Here is a 17,338-nt window from a genome sequence, read left to right on the forward strand (position 1 = left end):
GACTAAGAACATTGAGCCCATGAAAGAGCTGGCATAGTCGATGTGTAACCAAGTCCAGGGCTTACAGGTGTGTTCCCATAATGTGGCAGAATTGGCAGTAATTTGTGTCCTTGTTGGCACTGTGGGCACTGCCCCCCATCAACACAGCTATGTCTGCATCCAATCCTGGCCACCAGATGTAGCCAATCACCAACACCTTCATTTTGAGAACCCTGGGTAACCCTGGTTAGGTCAGCTTGTATCTGGCAGCAACCTTTGCTCAGGACAAACACACTAGCTCCCCATATTAAAATGCCAACCACTACTGTCATCTGGTTTCACCAGATCCAGAAAAGTTTCAATTCTGATTGTGATGGCCATTTTGTTTCCCCAGTCACCACCAGCTGTTTTAGTTTTGTCAGGAGTGGCTCCTTTTGTGGATGCACAGTCTAATGTTGTCAGCAGTGACTGGAAGTGTGTCCAGAAAGTTTAAAACCAGAATGGACTCTTCCAGTGGTGTATCTTCCAGTCAGAGGCAGCTCAAGACATCTGCATTTGTTACTTGGCCTCCTGGACAGTATTCCAACTTGTAATTGTATGCACTTAGAATGAGAGCCAACTGTTGAAATCGACCTGAACTTGTGGACAGTGCAACCTTGTCTTCTTTGAGTAGTCCTAGCAGGGATTGTGGTCTGTTACTATTATAGATTTATACCCATACAGGTACTGGTGGAATTTTCTCACACTAAAGATGACTGCTGAATCTTCCTTCTTTATCTGTGCACATTTGCACTCTGCATCAGTCTGAGAAACATAAGCTATTGGGCGTTTCTCTCCATTCGGCCATGTGTTCAACTATCCCAATATCATTCGGGGAAGTGTTGCATGACAGTGCCGGAGCTCACTTGGGATCATAGTGTGTCAACACCTTTAGACAATGATAGCTGCTTCACTTCTATAAAGGCTATGTCTGGTCTACAAGGCCATTTCCAAGGCTGACCCTTTTTCAATAGCAGATATAAGGGTGCTCGGATGGAGGCTACATTGCGCATGAACATTCTGTAATAATCAAAAGGAAGACATAAGCTTCACTACCAATATGGGAGCTGGGACATCTTTGATTGCCTTGCTATAACTTCCAACCAATTTAACCTGGCCTTGAAAACTCTGTAGCTCAATGTGATCATTTGTAATGCCTGGAACACATACATTTCCCATCCTAGCCATACCCCTGCCTTGAACAAAAATCTGAGGGCTATGTCCAAATTCTCTAAGAGCTCTTTATTGATCCTCCCTGCTATTACCACATCATCCAGATAAATAGTGACGTGGAGTAGACCTTGTAAAATGTTCTCCATCGTCTGCTGAAAAATGGAATAGGCTGATGATATCCCAAATGAGGATATTGGTGCAAACTGTTATGAGTATTAATTGTAGCATACTTCTGGAAATCCTCATCGAACTACAATTGCAGGTCCGCAGGGCTCATGTCCAACTTCATGAATGGCAGCCCACCACCCCCTCCCCTACCCCTCCCCCCATTTCCCCCCCCCCCACCAGGTTTGCAAAGGATTGGGTATTTATGCAGCTGTTATAAGCAGTTTGCTGTTTGTTTAAAATTCCCACAAAGGCAAACTAACCTGTCAGACTTCACAACCAGTACAACAGGTGCTGCTGATTCTGCAAACTGGACTGGTTTGATGATTCCTTTGCTTTACAGCCTCCTGATTTCTGTCTCTACTTTTGCATGAAAGGAAAATGGCACTGACTGAGTCGTGCAGTTTTGTGATTTGCTTCCTCGTCAACGTGCAAGGTGACCAAGGCTCTTTTAATAGTCCCCAGACCTTCCTGAGAAAGTTCCTGGTACTCAATTACGACTTCACCCAGGGACAGCCATTTTCTAATCAAATTATTGAGTCAATCAAGGTGAATATTTCTCAACCAATTTGACCCCATCTGGTTTTGGCCTGTGCCTTTTTACTACACTGACTGGTAACTGAACCAGTCACTGCTCATAAGAGGCCAGAATCTGTAAAAATTCACAGTCTAGATTTTCAGTTTAATTGAAGTCTTATGCAATTTTAAGCATCAGAGTCCAGAGTTAATTTTGTTAAAGACTGGTCCTGCTATCACTGATACAGCCACTCCATTATCAACCTCCATTAGAACCGGGTAACCATTTAATCAGGCATTTATTTTGATTGGTTCTGATTTTAATGTTGCTAAGCAATTTAAATGTTCCAAGCCAGGTAGGCTTTCCAGGGTGTGCACTCTCCTGAATACTGGTCTATGAGTTCTCATACTCAATTTAAGCCTCCTTCACTGTCTAAAGCCTGCATAGCAGCAGCAACTACAATGTCTTGCTGGCCTGGAACTTGAAGAAAATGTTAACTGTTTGGCTAAGGCTTGGCTTTATTTTGGGATTTTTGGTCTGTGCTGACATAGAATCCCTATGTTCAGGATATGTCCTGAGCGAGGCTATGCAATTGTCTTTGCACATGCTCAGTCAGACTGGTGAGGGTGTCCACTTTCTTCAGTACAGCCTGTAACTCTCATTCTCCATTTGCTGCATTTTCTAATGACACAGACATTTGTAGTGCCTGTTTGAAATCCAGTTTGGATTCAACTAGTAGGCACTTCTGCATGATTACATCATTAATCCAGCATACCATATGGTCTTTCAGAATTTCATTAAGGATTAAACCAAATTAACATGCATCTGCCAGTCATCTTAAACTCATTAAAAATCTCAACACGGATTCCCCTGGTTCTTGAACCGCTGACCAAAACTGATAGCATCTCCGGATTAGAGGATACTTGGTGTTATAATATTTCTTAACTAAATCCATCCACTTTTGAAAGGTTTTAGTATCTGGTACCTCAGGAAAAACAATTCCAACATTTAAAAGGCATCTGGATGGGTATGTGTATAGGAAGGGTTTAGAGGGATATGGGCCAAGTGCTGGCAAATGGAAGTAGATGAGGTTAGGATATCTGAGCGACATGGATGAATTGGTCTGAAGGATCCGTTTCCATGCTGCACATCTCTGTTTCTATTAGGCTCCCAATAGCTGAAAAAGCTGCGGGTCCACAGCTGTAAGGAGAATTACTGTTTGCTTTTGTCTGCCCCAATGTCATTTGCCCAGAAAATATAGTCTCCTTTCCACGTAATTGGCCCTGTCTTTGATGGCAGGATTGAATAGGTCAAGCTTCCCAAATAACAGCATGATGCCAGAAATGCTTCCCCCCAACTCAAAGACAACTGTTGTGAGCAAATTTCTTTAGGAACATATCTGTTTCTCTTGCGACGACTGAACTAACTCCACAGAGGCTAGTATCCCATCAGCAAATCACCCTTTATATACATGTGCATAGTATTCGTTGCTGGTCCGGCTTTCTCAAAGTGAGCAGAAATTCTGACAGTCCTGTTGAGATCTGTCAGCCAGGGCTTCCTGATTGGGCCCGGTTAACTGCCCCAATTGAGAACTCGTATTCAATGATGTCCACCTGGCTAACCCCATTACAATCACTGCATTTAACAATACTAGTCCCTGTTCTGCTCCACTATGTGTAATAAATGTATTTTTGAAATGGATGCACTTGCTTGCTCTGGTGGAAGGCAGGGATGTAATTTATTAATCTAACATCCTCTTGAGGAGAATATCTTCTACAAATAATATTTTATGAGAATCCGCTACAATCGCTTATATATAATTTTCATTGAACTTTTTGGTTGCGATGACTCATTCGCTATTGAGGATTGAATGCTTGTTACAAAATATAAGGTTTCCCGTGCCACCCTGTACATTATCAAACTCTATTTAAAGAAGATAATTGAGCAATTTTGTATTGAAATGCTTTCTGCTGATCATTGGCATGCAGTTCAAGTGCTTTTTAAATGCAAAATATTATGAGTCTGGACCCACTCATGGATTATGTACCTATTTGCAGGTACTGAAGAACTAAATATTACCTTATTCAAAACCAGTGTACTCTGTTTTCCATCCTCTGTTTGTCTGTGAATGAATTGCAGTTTAACATAATTGCTTGGAGAAATTGTCAAGCCTATAACAATAATATGGCATAGCAGTAATACATTGATACTACATAGACAATGATGGTTTTTTTTAATACTTCAAATGATACAAAATTATCATTAAGGTGATTATTTTTTTTCCTTTTGTAAACATGGTGCAAATGTAACTTTCTTGAATGAATTTCTTCTTTTTATTCCTTTGTTCCTGAAGGAAACAGGGTGGAAGTTCATTGGTTAGACTTTCTTTGCTTTGTCATGTGTCTGTGAATGGACAGTGAGCTTCAATGAGTTTTTCAACAATAATGTTTTCACAACCAGATTTCTGACCACATTTACAGCAGGGTTTCTCAGACAATAATGTGATGATTAGGTGACTCACTTTCTATTTCTTTAGGTTCAAGACATTGGAAAAATTACACCATTTCTGCTTGGGTTGAATTCAATAAACAAAAGCTAGAAATGAAACATGGGAGTGTACGACTGACTATTGCATCAGGAACAGTAGGATCAGAGTAGTTCACTATTTGTGTTTTTGTATAAACATATTTTGTTTGTATCAGCTAGTTTGAAATGCCACTTAAGGATCTCCATAAAGTTAGATCTGTGCCACTGAGTTTTCTAGAAGATTTAGTTATGAAGAGATATAGCATATAAAGAAAGAGATGTGACGGACTGTTAAGCCAGAGACACAGCTAGTTTGCTGGGGACCCAGGTTCGAATCCCACCATGATTTCAATGAAGAATTGGGAATTAACAATCTAATAATGACCACAAAACTGTCGTCAATTGTCAGAAGAAAAAAAGCATCTGGTTCAGTCATGTCCTTTAGGGATCCTTACCTGGTCTGAGCTACATGTGCCTTCCTGATGAATGGCTTATGCCTGAAATGTTGATTCTCCTGCTCCCTGGATGCTGCCTGACTGTACTTTTCCAGTACCACATCCTCGGCTCTGATCTCCAGCATCTCCTACGTGTGACTCCAGACCCACAGCAATGTAGTTGACTCTTAACTGCCCTCTGGGCAATTAAGGATGGGCGATAAATTCTGGTCTGATCAGTGATGCCCACAGCCCATGATTAGTTCTAAATAAATTCTTTTTCAGTACCCATAATAAAATTTAGGTCTGCTGAGTTTCTCCAGCAGTATCTGTTTTCGTTCCTCCTTCTTTGCTTTAATTTATGATATGAAGTTCAGGTCAACAGGTCTGACATCATCTGTGGAAAGAAAGCAAGGTTTGGGGAAGGTGGGGTGGCAGGAAGTTGTGATGAAGAGAAAGGTGTAGTTGGAGCCCAGAGATATTCAAATGTCAGTTAAACAAGGAGATAAAGGATAGCAGGCCAGAATGGAAGAAAAACTGAATAAATGATAACCAGAGCAAAGAATAAGAAAATAGGTTAGTTGCACTGAATGCAACCCACATAATGTGACAATGGGTCTAGGAGCACTTGGTGATGGGTGATTTTGCTAAAACCAACCCATGTCATTACAGGACAGGGTGTGGGGTGAATAAAAGAAATGGAAGGATGGAATCAAGCTCTAAAATTATGAACTCAATGTTGAATTCTAGAATCTGCAGGGTCTCTAGCAAAAAATGAGATGTTCTTCAAACTTGTGCTGAGGCTCACAGTAGTCCCGCAACATAAAGGATAAGGATGGTTTGTTGAAATGGCAGACTCAGGGTCATTTTTGCAATGAGAATACAAGTGTTCTGTAAAGCAGTCACCCAGTCTGTGTTTTGTCTCCCCAGTGGAGATATGGGCACATTGTGAATGGTGAATATATTAGATGAGATTGAATGCAGTACAGATAAATCAATATTTCACCTGAAAAGTATGTCTGGGCCTTGGTTGTTAAGGAGAGAGAAAGTAAATGAGTAGGTATTACGTTTTTTTGTGATTGTGTGGGAGGGTGCAATGGAGGTGTGGGGAGATGTTGTGAATGGATGAGGAGTGCGCCAGAGTGTATGGGGATGTGTGGAGAATGATCCCTGCGGACGATGGAAGGCAGGGGAATAAGGGAGATGACATGGTGGCTCAGTAGTTAGCACTGCTGCCTCACAGCGCCAGGGATCTGGATTCAATACCATCCTCAGGCGACTGTCTGTGTAGAGTTTGCAGATTGTCCCTATGTCTGTAGGGGTTTCAGCCAGGTGCTCTGATTTCCTTCCACAGACCAAAGATGTGCAGGTTAGCTGGATTGGCCATGCTCAATTGCCCATAGTGTCCAGGACTGCGCAGGCTAGATGGATTAGCCATAGGAAATGCAGGGTTACAGGTACAGGGTAGAGGGGTAGATCTGGGTGTGATGCTGTTTAGTAGATTGGTGTGGTTTCAGTGGGACCCATGGCCTGCTTCCAGACTACAGGGATTCTATGATTCACAGCAGTTCAAGAAGACATTTCTTCACCTTCTCAGGAGCAAGTAGCAACAGGCAATAAACCCTGGATACCCAACAAAGTCTGCATTCTCTGAACAAATGAAAAGAAGAGACATCTCAGCATAAATTCATGAACATTTTAAAATTTCTAACCATGCATAAAATTAGTACAGCCAAACAGTTACCAGTTATAGAAACATAATGACTGCCATTTTTATTTCACAAATTAAAACATTACCCCGTTCTGTTTACATTCAAATACTTTAATTTTCCATTTTTAAAAAAAGCACTTTCTCAGTTAACACTTGCCAAGTTAGCCTTGCCTTTGACAACCATATTAAAAATCCTTGCTACGGTGCAATGGATAGAAACTGTAGGTAGTCTTCCTGTTTAAAAAGTATGAAGAATTCCATTTCTTAATGATATCATATCAATATATAATAGTGAGGGATTATTCTGTTATTTTAAAGATTCGCAATGATATGTGCTATATTGCAAATTATATACTATTTCTTCCTGTCATATCTCATACGTTTAGCTCAATGTGGAAAATATCAATGTCTTGCAAAGTAATGCTACAAAGACAGTATTCATCTACAATAATAACTTATATAGACATTAACATACAAAAATTTCCAAGGTACTTCACAAGAACATTATGAAACAAAGTATGGCATTGAGCTACATGAAGACCTTACAGGTGGAAATTGCCCAACAGCTGAACAACATAGGCCTTTCCAAAAAAAAGGCAAAATATAGTAAAATCTATTGTCAGGAGATTCTCAATATCAAGAGAAAAAAGTCCCATTTTCCACCTGAAAGTTGTTTAGTGAGATAAGAAATTCTCATGAGCCTTGACAAGTCCATTTGCAATCATTTGCATGCATTAACCTATCATTATAAGTTAATCTTGCATCATTGCTATGCAGTTTCCCATTCTCAAAGTGCACTGGTTAGAAACTAAACAACAACAACAATTCCTGCATGAATATGAGCTCAATTCCTGCTCACTGCTTGAATCTTCAGTCCTTCAGCTTGGACTGCAGTCCCCAAAATCTTGAGACACAATCCATGGGCAAAAAAGTACCTGCAACCACTACCTCTACCTTTATCTATGGATATTGGCATTAGTTATGTATCAGCCTTTCCACACTCACGTGGCACATATTCAATCCACTTACAACACAGTACTGAACTTCATTCCTGCACTTTATTATTCACTGGCACATTTCACTGGAACCCTGCTGCCAAGACACTTTGCATGTAGGGACAGACAGCCAACTCATGTTTTCAACTGAGTGAACCTCGCAAGCTTCCTTAACATACTCACCTTGCACTTCAATACTTACAGCTTAGCCATGCCTTTTTGTGATTTGCCAATTAAATCAGAGTTTAATGGCACATATTAATTCTCTGTTACTGTGCTTTTTAGTACAGTCACAATGATTGTCAGCAACCATCATTGAAGGGATGTCCTGAGACATCAATCTCATAATGTTTGTGCCTCAAACAGATGGCCATGTATCAAAATCACATAGTAGTCCTCAGTCAAACCAAGGGAGATCCCAGCACAGTAAGTCAAGGATGTCATCTGCTATCAATCCAGGTGTTTGGATATTGTCTGTTGACTACTTGGGATGCTCAGGGAATACATATAATGTCAATCCAGAAATGGGCCATGTGCATCTTCTTGCAGGTTAGTGAAACTAATCTGGGTGTCACACCAGTTCACTTGGCAACTACACACAGATCAAGCAGAGGTCTAGTTACATTTCAGTCAGTGCTTTTCACGCAACAGTCAGGGGTAGGCCAATGTCAGTCCTGAGGGTCAGTTCAGTGAAAGTCCAGGAGTTTATCAAGGATCACTACTCTGATAGGGAAATTGGGTTAAATCAGTTCTGGACGAGTGGTGGCTTGCCGAGATGCAGAGATCAATCATTGTGAAGGGTGAAAATGCAATATGTCAGAGTGGAGATAGATAATTGTGCATTGGAGAGCAGAGCTAACCGGTCGAGAGGTGAGTCATCGACTATCACAATCGCCCTGCAGTTTTCAGAACTGGAGTTTGGCATGATGCTTTGCATGAATATGCTACAGGACTATTGGGCTCAACGATAATTTTGAAAGATGAAGTCATAGTTCAAAAAGGTGTTTGGGAATGTGTGGAAGCCTCAGTACTGATGGGCTTGCCAAGGAATGCCAAGAAGAAAAGATAATTGAAGTTTTGTGAAGGGACCTTAATTACCAAGTTGAGCTTGTGTCTCACTGTGTCAAGAACAACCTGATTGCTTTCCATTATCATGACTCAAAAACGTCTACTGGAAATGGAAAATGGCTGTTGTTACATTCAGAGTGGATAGAGTAAATGTTTTCTTCTTCTGTTTCTGAGTGAACAATGTGAGGTCCTTTAAAGAGCAATTGCAATAATCTTGCATAGTACAGTTTAAATTCATCTGTAATCGTAGCATGCGAAATGTACTCCGTTCCCACGGTGGATGATACAAATCATGGACACGTGCAATGTTGACCGTGCCATTAGTCATTGCAGATTAAACAAACCCATTTCTGTGAAGGAGAAGTAATCACAGGAAACCCAAAAAGAGTGGCATCTGAGAGACACAAATCACGAAGATAAGCCAAGTTATCATCGACTGCACAAAGGCATGGAAATGATTTGCTCTAACCCTGAACTGTATGCATTCACCAATGAACTCTTCCATGAGTGATGAAGAGATTGGGAGGACAAGGTATTGGTAATCATTCCTGAAGAAGGGCTCATGCCCGAAACGCCGATTCTCCTGCTCCTCGGATGCTGCCTGATCTGCTGCGCTTCTCCAGCAACACATTTTCAGCTGTGATTTCCAGCATCTGCAGTCCTCACTTTCTCCTAGAATCATACAGCACCTACAATTGCTTTCAGTATTCATGTAATATGGTTTCAGCTGCATTATCCACTATAAAGTCCCTTCATCAAGGGTCATGTAGAGACATTCCTGGTCCTCCTCTCAGAGTTGTTCATGGCATACTTGATGGAGGGCTATGCTAAACTGTCATTGGTCATAGAGTCGCAGAGATGTACAGTGCAGGTCTAATTCATCCATGCCTACCAGATATCCTAGATAAATCTAGTCCTATTTGCCAGCGTTTGGCCCATATCTCTCTCAACTGTTTCTATTCATATACCCATCCAGATACCTTTTAAATGTTCTCCTCCACTTCTTCTGGTAGCTCATTTCATATGCTTACCACCCTCTGCATGAAGTTGCCCCTTAGATCTCTTAAATCTTTCCCCTCTCACTTTAAACCCATGCCCTCCAGTTTTGGACTCCTTCACCCCAGCGAAAAGACCTTGTCTATTGACCTTATCCATGCCCCTCACAATTTTATAAATCTCTAGAAGGTCATCCCTCTAATTCCAATGCTCCAGGAAAAATAGTCCCAGTCTATTCAGCCTCTCCCTATAGCTCAAACCCTCCAACCCTGGCAACATCCTTGTTATTTTTTAATGAACCCTATTGCATCTGTCAGCAACCTTCCTATAGGAGGGAGACTAGGATTGCACACAGTATTCAAAAGTGGCCTAACCAATGTCCTGTACATTTCTAGCATGATCTCCCAACTCCTATACTCAATGCACTGACCAATAAAAACAAGCATACCAAACACCACCTTCACTATCCTAGCTACCTTTGACTCCATTTTCAATGAACCTGCGCTCCAAGGTGACTTTGTTCAGAAGATACAAATCCTGACTGCTGACATTCCGAAGATTTGAGTCTGTTTATAATGTTTGCCAGACTGATTCATTAGAACTGTGGCCAATTGATCCAGGCACAGCAGTGGTTATTATCACTGTGGCTAATTTTCAATTAAAGTACAAAGAAATTAAGGACCAACAGATGTATCAGCAATCCCAGGAGTAGCAGCAACCTCCAGCTGACCAATCTCCATGTAAAGCGGTCAGAGTGAAGGTCTCCTCAGGCTGTACTGGGGGCACAGCAAGGCCAGAGATTTTCATTCTCAATGCCATTTACTCCAGATGAACATGGTGCAGCGTTACTGCAGTCTGAGGCCATCTCAGAACTATGCCAACTTCTGCATTGGGACCTGAGACATGACAGAGAAGATGGCCTTCCTAGCCCAGTGGCTGTCAAGGGGGTAGCTGCACATGACCTTTATACAACTGGCTGCTTCCAAGAAGCCACCACCAGGGACCATCAACATCCTTGCCCAATGCAGATAGTGACACCACTTTATCCCATTTTCACAGGACAAGATCAATGATGCAGCCTGGGCAGTAAGCTTTGCCAAACTCATTACATTTCCCCAGTGCAGTGCACTATAGATTGTACACATGTCACATTGAGAACAGATTATCATCATACAACTGTATTCATCAGTAGGGAGGGGTTCCATTCCATCAATGTACAAGTCTGTGACCATCTGTACCGCAACCGAGAAATAAGACCCAAGTTTCCTGGAGCTGCCATGAAGTCTATGCCCTGCAAACTTTTATAATTCTGCTGTAATTCAAGGGCCAGATGCCTTCCAAAGATGGTTACTGGGAGAAAATGGCTACTCTCAGCAAACACTTTTGATGATTCAGTCATGTAACCTACTGACCAAGGCAGACTGCAAATACAATACAGCCCATCCTTTGACCAGAGCCAGCATATAGCAGATGATAGGCCTGCTGAAGGTGAGGTTCTGCTGCTTGGGTCAGCCTGCAAGGAAACTTGCAGTATAGGCTGTGTGTACTGAGTGCTACTTGCACATTGTGCTCTGCACAACTGGAGCAGGTAACAAGGCGATGTGATGAATGTTGAAGAGCTCAGAGAGTCTTCCAAGATGGAAGATGAGGACTTTGAAAAAGAGGAACGTTACCTTTACCATGATTGAGCAGTGCAGTATCAAGCACAACAAGTCAGACAGGATGCAATGGACACCATTTGCAGGAGGTGAGAGTTGGGTGCGGTGATTACTCATCTACTGTAAATTTTCTGTTGTTGAAATGCAAGCTGCCTGTTGCCATTGTCAAGTGCATTTATTGGTTGACTTTTATTCAGTAACAGCAAAAACAAACCGCGTCTTGTGACGTTTGAAGGTTTTCCTGTTATGGCCCCACATTGAGCTATACGAGGATGTTGAGTGACATGAGACGTTGCAAAAAGATTAGATAAGGCGAGGACTAGTAAACTGTGTAGTTTTGCTCTTAAAGAGCAATAATATATGCACAAATGTGCAACGGAATGTCAGCCATGCTACCAATGAGCCCTGGCAACTGTTTCTGCTTACCCTCCATTACATGCACAGAAGTAGGGGCATCCCCTGGTTGGCAGCACTTGATTGGGTGCAGAGTTAGACTTTAACGACAATGCTGGCACTGGGAGTCTTTGGAGGTCCAAGCAGTAACGAGTATTTCTACCTGTAGTGAAAGGAAGGATGTGACCAGCAAGATGCCACAGGTACCATATTTTGATAAAGTAACTATCTTTTACTCACTGTAGCTGAACTCCAAAACTTACAATGCAAGAGAATCTTGGGTGGCGAAGGCTCTACTAACCTGTGGTGATTGCTTTGGGTCTCCTAAATTCTTTGTAGATATATTTGCCTTAGGCAACATGTTAGCATCAATCTAAACCAGCCACTTCAGAACAAAAGGCTAAAAAAATTAAGTAAATATTTACAGTTAAAGACCTTTTGAATTCTAAGAAGTAAATCTAATCAGGCCAAGTTGACCGGTCCATCTATTCTTCAGCAATAATTTTGCTATTTTTCCCTGAGCAAGCATTCTCAAAGATTGATAAGTATCCAGCAAGCGAGTAAAGAAGGGGAGAAAAAAAAGCTAACTTTGTTTCCACTATGTTCAACTATCTAGGAATAATCTTTTGAAATAATGTTAAACATAATGGAGAGAAAGAAATCAGGAATTTTACTGTCAGTTTTCATAATGGATTCTGTGAAAAGACAACTAGCTCAAAAGAGATGAAAACTTCATTAGTGTGAACACAGGATGATTGCTTTACGCTATTAAGTATTTGAGCATTTAAATTGGAAAACTATCAGATGAAAATAGAAATATCTACACCACTTATTAGACAATAATTTCCTTCATTAAACAAGATGTGTAGTCATTATACCACATTGAAATGTACAGAAGAGAAATAACATTGCATGAAAACATAGAATGAAACATTTTAATCCCTCTTTCTTCAAATTGTTGTATCAAAGGAGCCTATCCTTGTTTCCAGCATTTTATAGCCTTCACTGCAGATTGATGTGTAAAAAGTGTGATGTAGTGAATTTTGAAATTCTTATGTGTGATTTAGTTACTCAATGTCCAGATCACTTCCATGTATTATGTAAACACAATTATAAATATTCTTGTTTGAATTTGTACCTATCTACAAACTCAATCTTGTAAATCAATGCATATAAAATTAGACTCTCTACAGTGTGGAAGCAGGCACAACAAGTCCACACCAACCCTCTGAGTAACCCACCCAGCCCCATTTCCCTCTGACTAATTCACCTTACACAATGGGCAATTTAGCATGGCCAATCTACCTGACCTGCACATCTTTTGGAATGTAGGAGAAAACTGGAACACCTGGAGGAAACACACGGAGACACGGGGAGAATGTGCAAACTCCACACAGACAATCACCCGAGACTGGAATCAAACTCAGGTCCCTGGCACTGTGAGACTGCAGTGCTAACCGCTGAGCCACCATGTCACCCTTCCAATCATTTCCATTATTACAGTGAGGAATAAAATGCTGATTTAAAATTTACAAGGCTTCCTAAATTACAATAGTAAGAATTTAAATTTAAAGCTAAATTTCCATCTAAATAGAATAAGAAATAGGAGCAGAATTAGGCTATTGTATCCCTCACACCTGCTCCATCATTTGCAAAATAATGGTTGATGTCATTGTGGTCTTTCCATTTGGCTTGCCCCCAGAATTCCTCAAAAATTCACTCTGTCAAACCCCTTCAGAGTCTTTCATGTTTCAAGAAGATCACCTCTCCTTTTTCTAAACTCCAATGAACAAAACTCAATGTGCTCAACCTTTCCTCACAAAACAATTGTTTCATCCCAGGTATCAGCCTGGTATACCTCTGCTGAATTACTTCCAATGCAAGCTCATATCTTCTTTCCTTTGCAGTACTGTATGTGTGGTCCCACCATGGCTCTGGAGCAAGACTGTGCTTTTATATTCGATCCCTTTTATAGTTAAGGCCAATGACACTTTTTCTTTCCTAATTATTTACTAACTTTTTATGCATCATATACACTTTCATTCTTATGCAGGTTTTTCACAGGAAAGTTGGAACCAAATGTGCTTGCAAACGAATATTAGCTTGTGGTTGCAAGATTTTTATTGTCCTTCAGTGAAAATGAAACATTTTGTTAAATGCTGATGAAGTGATTAATATTTTCTTTCCTGGCTTTCAGTAGAACTGATTATCTTAAATGGCTCATCAATGAGGCAAACATTCTGAAGAGTGGCAAAATAACCATTGATTGATTTAGTGCTGTAACATGTATTGAAATATAGTGAAAAGTGTTGTTTCGTGTGCTGTATGGGTAGGCAATACCTTTAAAATGTGCATCAGGTTAGCAGAACAGAATTCAGAATGCAGTATGACAGCTGCAAAGAAGGTGCAGAGTGAGAGATCAGGATTTACATTTGAGAGGTCCTTTCAAAAATCTAAAAAACGTAGGGAAGAAGTTGTTCTTGAATCTGATTGTATGCATTTTAAAAGCTACTCCTGCTCAATGGAAGTGGGTGGAAGAGAGCATAACCTGGTGGCAGGAATCTTAGATTATGTTGGTTGCTTTGGGAAGCATAGATGGAGTCAATAGATGGAAGGCTGGTGTGTGTGATGGACTGGGCTGTATTCCCTACTCTCTGTGCTCTCAAGAACAGCAGTTCCCATACCATGTTGTGATACATCCAGGTAGGTTGCTTGCTATGGTGCATCAACAAAATTTGGTAAGATTCCTTGTGGACATGCTAAATTTCCCAAAACTCCTGAGGATGTAGAGATGTGTGTTCTTGAATTGCCACTCTGCTCCTTTCATTTACATTAAGACAGAGGTTTGCATATCTGGCCCAGATTTCCAAACTGGGCCTCTTCATAAATGCAGAGTGTTCCTGTTTTTGGAGTCCTTCTTGATAGCACAGAATTTTCGAGGAATCCAAACAGTGCCTACCTTTTACAACAATAGTTGGCAGTATTCTGGTAGATCTTTTTTTCATTAGCCACCAACCTGAAGAAGCTTTAGGATCTTTAAATTGCATTTCACTATTTGTGACAATGATGTTTGGAAAATGTTGGAGCAATGAGGGACAGATTCCATAGTTCAGTGGGTATAGTTAAGATGTTTGTTCTTCATTTGGTTTGTAGACTGCTCTGGAGACTTAAACTGTCAGAACAGCAGCAGTGGACTGTTTTGCCTAGTGCCTGTTTGCATGTTCTATATGACGAGCACTAACACTCTGAAATGTGAGAATGATTTTTGAGAGGGAGATGGTGATTCAGTGGTAATGTCACTAGATAGAGCCATAGTGTCATAGAGATGTACAGTATGGAAACAGACCCTTCAGTCCAACCCGTCCATGCCGACCAGATATTCCAAACCAATCTAGTCCCTCCTGCCAGCACCCGACCCATATCCCTCCAAACCCTTCCTATTCATATGCCAAATGCCTCTTAAATGTTGCAATTGTACCAGCCTCCACCACTTCCTCTGGCAGCTCATTCCATACACATACCACCCTCTGTGTGAAAAGGTTGCCCCTTCGGTCTTTTTTTATATCTTTCCCCTCTCACCCTAAACCTATGCCCTCTAGTTCTGGACTTCCCAACCCCATGGAAAAGACTTTGTCTATTTATCCTGTCCATGCCCCTCATGATTTTGTAAATCTCTATAAGGTCACCCCTCAGCCTCCGACGCTCCAGGAAAAATGGTCCCAGCCTGTTCAGCCTCTCCCTTTGGCTCAAATCCTCCAACCCTGGCAACATCCTTGTAAATCTTTTCTGAACCCTTTCAAGTTTCACAACATCTTTCCAATAGGAAGGAGACCAGAATTGCATGCAATATTCCAACACTGGCCAAACCAATGACCTGTACAGCTGCAACATGACCTCCCAACTCCTGTACTCAATACTCTGACCAATAAAAGAAAGCATACCAAACACCACCTTCTCTATCTTATCCACCTGCGCCTCCACTTTCAAGGAGCAATGAACCTGCACTCCAAGGTCTCTTTGTTTAACAAAACTCCCTAGGATCTTACCAATAAGTGTATACGTCCTGCTAAGATTTGCTTTGCCAAAATGCAGCACCTCGCATTTACCTGAATTAAACTCGATCTGCCACTTCTCAGCCCATTGGCCCATCTGGTCCAGATCCTATTGTAATCTGAGGTAACCCTCTTCGCTGTACACTACACCTCCAATTTTGGTGCCTTCTGCAAACTTACTAACTAGATCTCTTATGCTCGCATCCAAATCATTTATGTAAATGACAAAAAGTAGAGGACCTAGCACCGATCCTTGTGGCACTCCACTGGTCACAGGCCTCCAGTCTGAAAAACAACCCTCCTCCACCACCCTCTGTCTTCTACCTTTGAGCCAGTTCTGTATCCAAATGGCTAGTTCTGCCTAAATTCCATGAGATCTAACCTTACTAATCAATCTCCTATGGGGAACCTTGTCGACTGCCTTACTGAAGTCAATATAGATCACATCTACCACTCTGCCCTCATCAATCCTCTTTGTTACTTCCTCAAAAAACTCAATCAAGTTTGTGAGACATTATTTCCCACGTACAATGCCATGTTGACTACCCCTAATCAGTCCTTGCCTTTCCAAGTACACGTACATCCTGTCCCTCAGGATTCCCTCCAACAACTTGCCCACCAACGACATCAGGCTTCCCAGTCTATAGTTCCCTGGCTTGCCTTGCCACCCTTCTTAAACAGTGGCACCATGTTAGCCAACCTCTGGTCTTCAGGTGCCTCATGTGTGATGAATAAATTTGAGGCTCAAGCTAATCTTCCAGGGGGAAAAGAAAGAAATTAGCTTCCTGGAAATCTGAAATTAATAAAAAAGTTGCTTGAAAAGCTCAACAGGTCTGGCAGCATCTATGGAGAAAAGTCAGACTTCATGTTTCAGGTCCAGTGACCCTTCTTCAGAACTCTTCCAGGGACATTGGCTTAAATTCCACCATGGCAGGAATATAAATTTAAATAATAAATAATAATAATAAATCCAGGACTACAAAGTTATTCTCCATTCTGGTGACCATAAAAGCTAATATTGAGGTCGTGAGTGTAAGGCTTATGCCCAAAAGGTCGATTCTCCTGCTCCTAGGATGCTGTTTGACCTGTGTTTTTCCAGCACAACACTCTCGACTCTGATCTCCAGCATCTGCAGTCCTCACGTTCTCCCCATAAAAACTAATGGAGTTTGTTCTGAGAAGGACAATTACCTTTTTTACCTGAATTGGCCTACGTGTGACTTCAAACTGAAGGCATTATGGTCGACTCTGAAACTGTCAACAAATTAGCCCAGTAAGCCACAGAGTTCAAAGGCAGTTAGGATAAGCAAGTCATGCTAGCTTCACAGCAACACCTACATCCCATTAATGAATAAAGAAAGTAAGAAATAATTGGCAACTTTTTTTTTACAAAAAGAACATTGACCCAGTCAGAAAGGGTGACATAAATATACAATCATGCCAAAGAAACAATGTGTGTTAGTGCATACATTGTTAACATTGTTTAGTAATATTTGTTTACAACTACAGTGATAAAATGAATGGCATCAGAGCAATGTCCGTTTTTCATGTTATACTTTGATACTGAAACAATGTACATCTACTGAAAATATGACAAGAGGGAACTTAATTATCTGTACCTCATCCACGGAAT

At 41.1% G+C, this 17,338-nt stretch overlaps 1 protein-coding gene across 2 annotated transcripts in view; it reads left to right on the plus strand.

Annotated features, from left to right (window-relative positions):
• LOC132817060 (inactive dipeptidyl peptidase 10-like) overlaps window positions 1–17,338 on the plus strand; it is a 924,305-nt gene that overhangs the window by 391,951 nt on the left and 515,016 nt on the right. The gene's annotated exons all lie outside the window — the stretch shown is intronic.

Source organism: Hemiscyllium ocellatum, chromosome 7, assembly GCF_020745735.1.
Source record: "Hemiscyllium ocellatum isolate sHemOce1 chromosome 7, sHemOce1.pat.X.cur, whole genome shotgun sequence".
NCBI lineage: Eukaryota > Metazoa > Chordata > Chondrichthyes > Orectolobiformes > Hemiscylliidae > Hemiscyllium > Hemiscyllium ocellatum.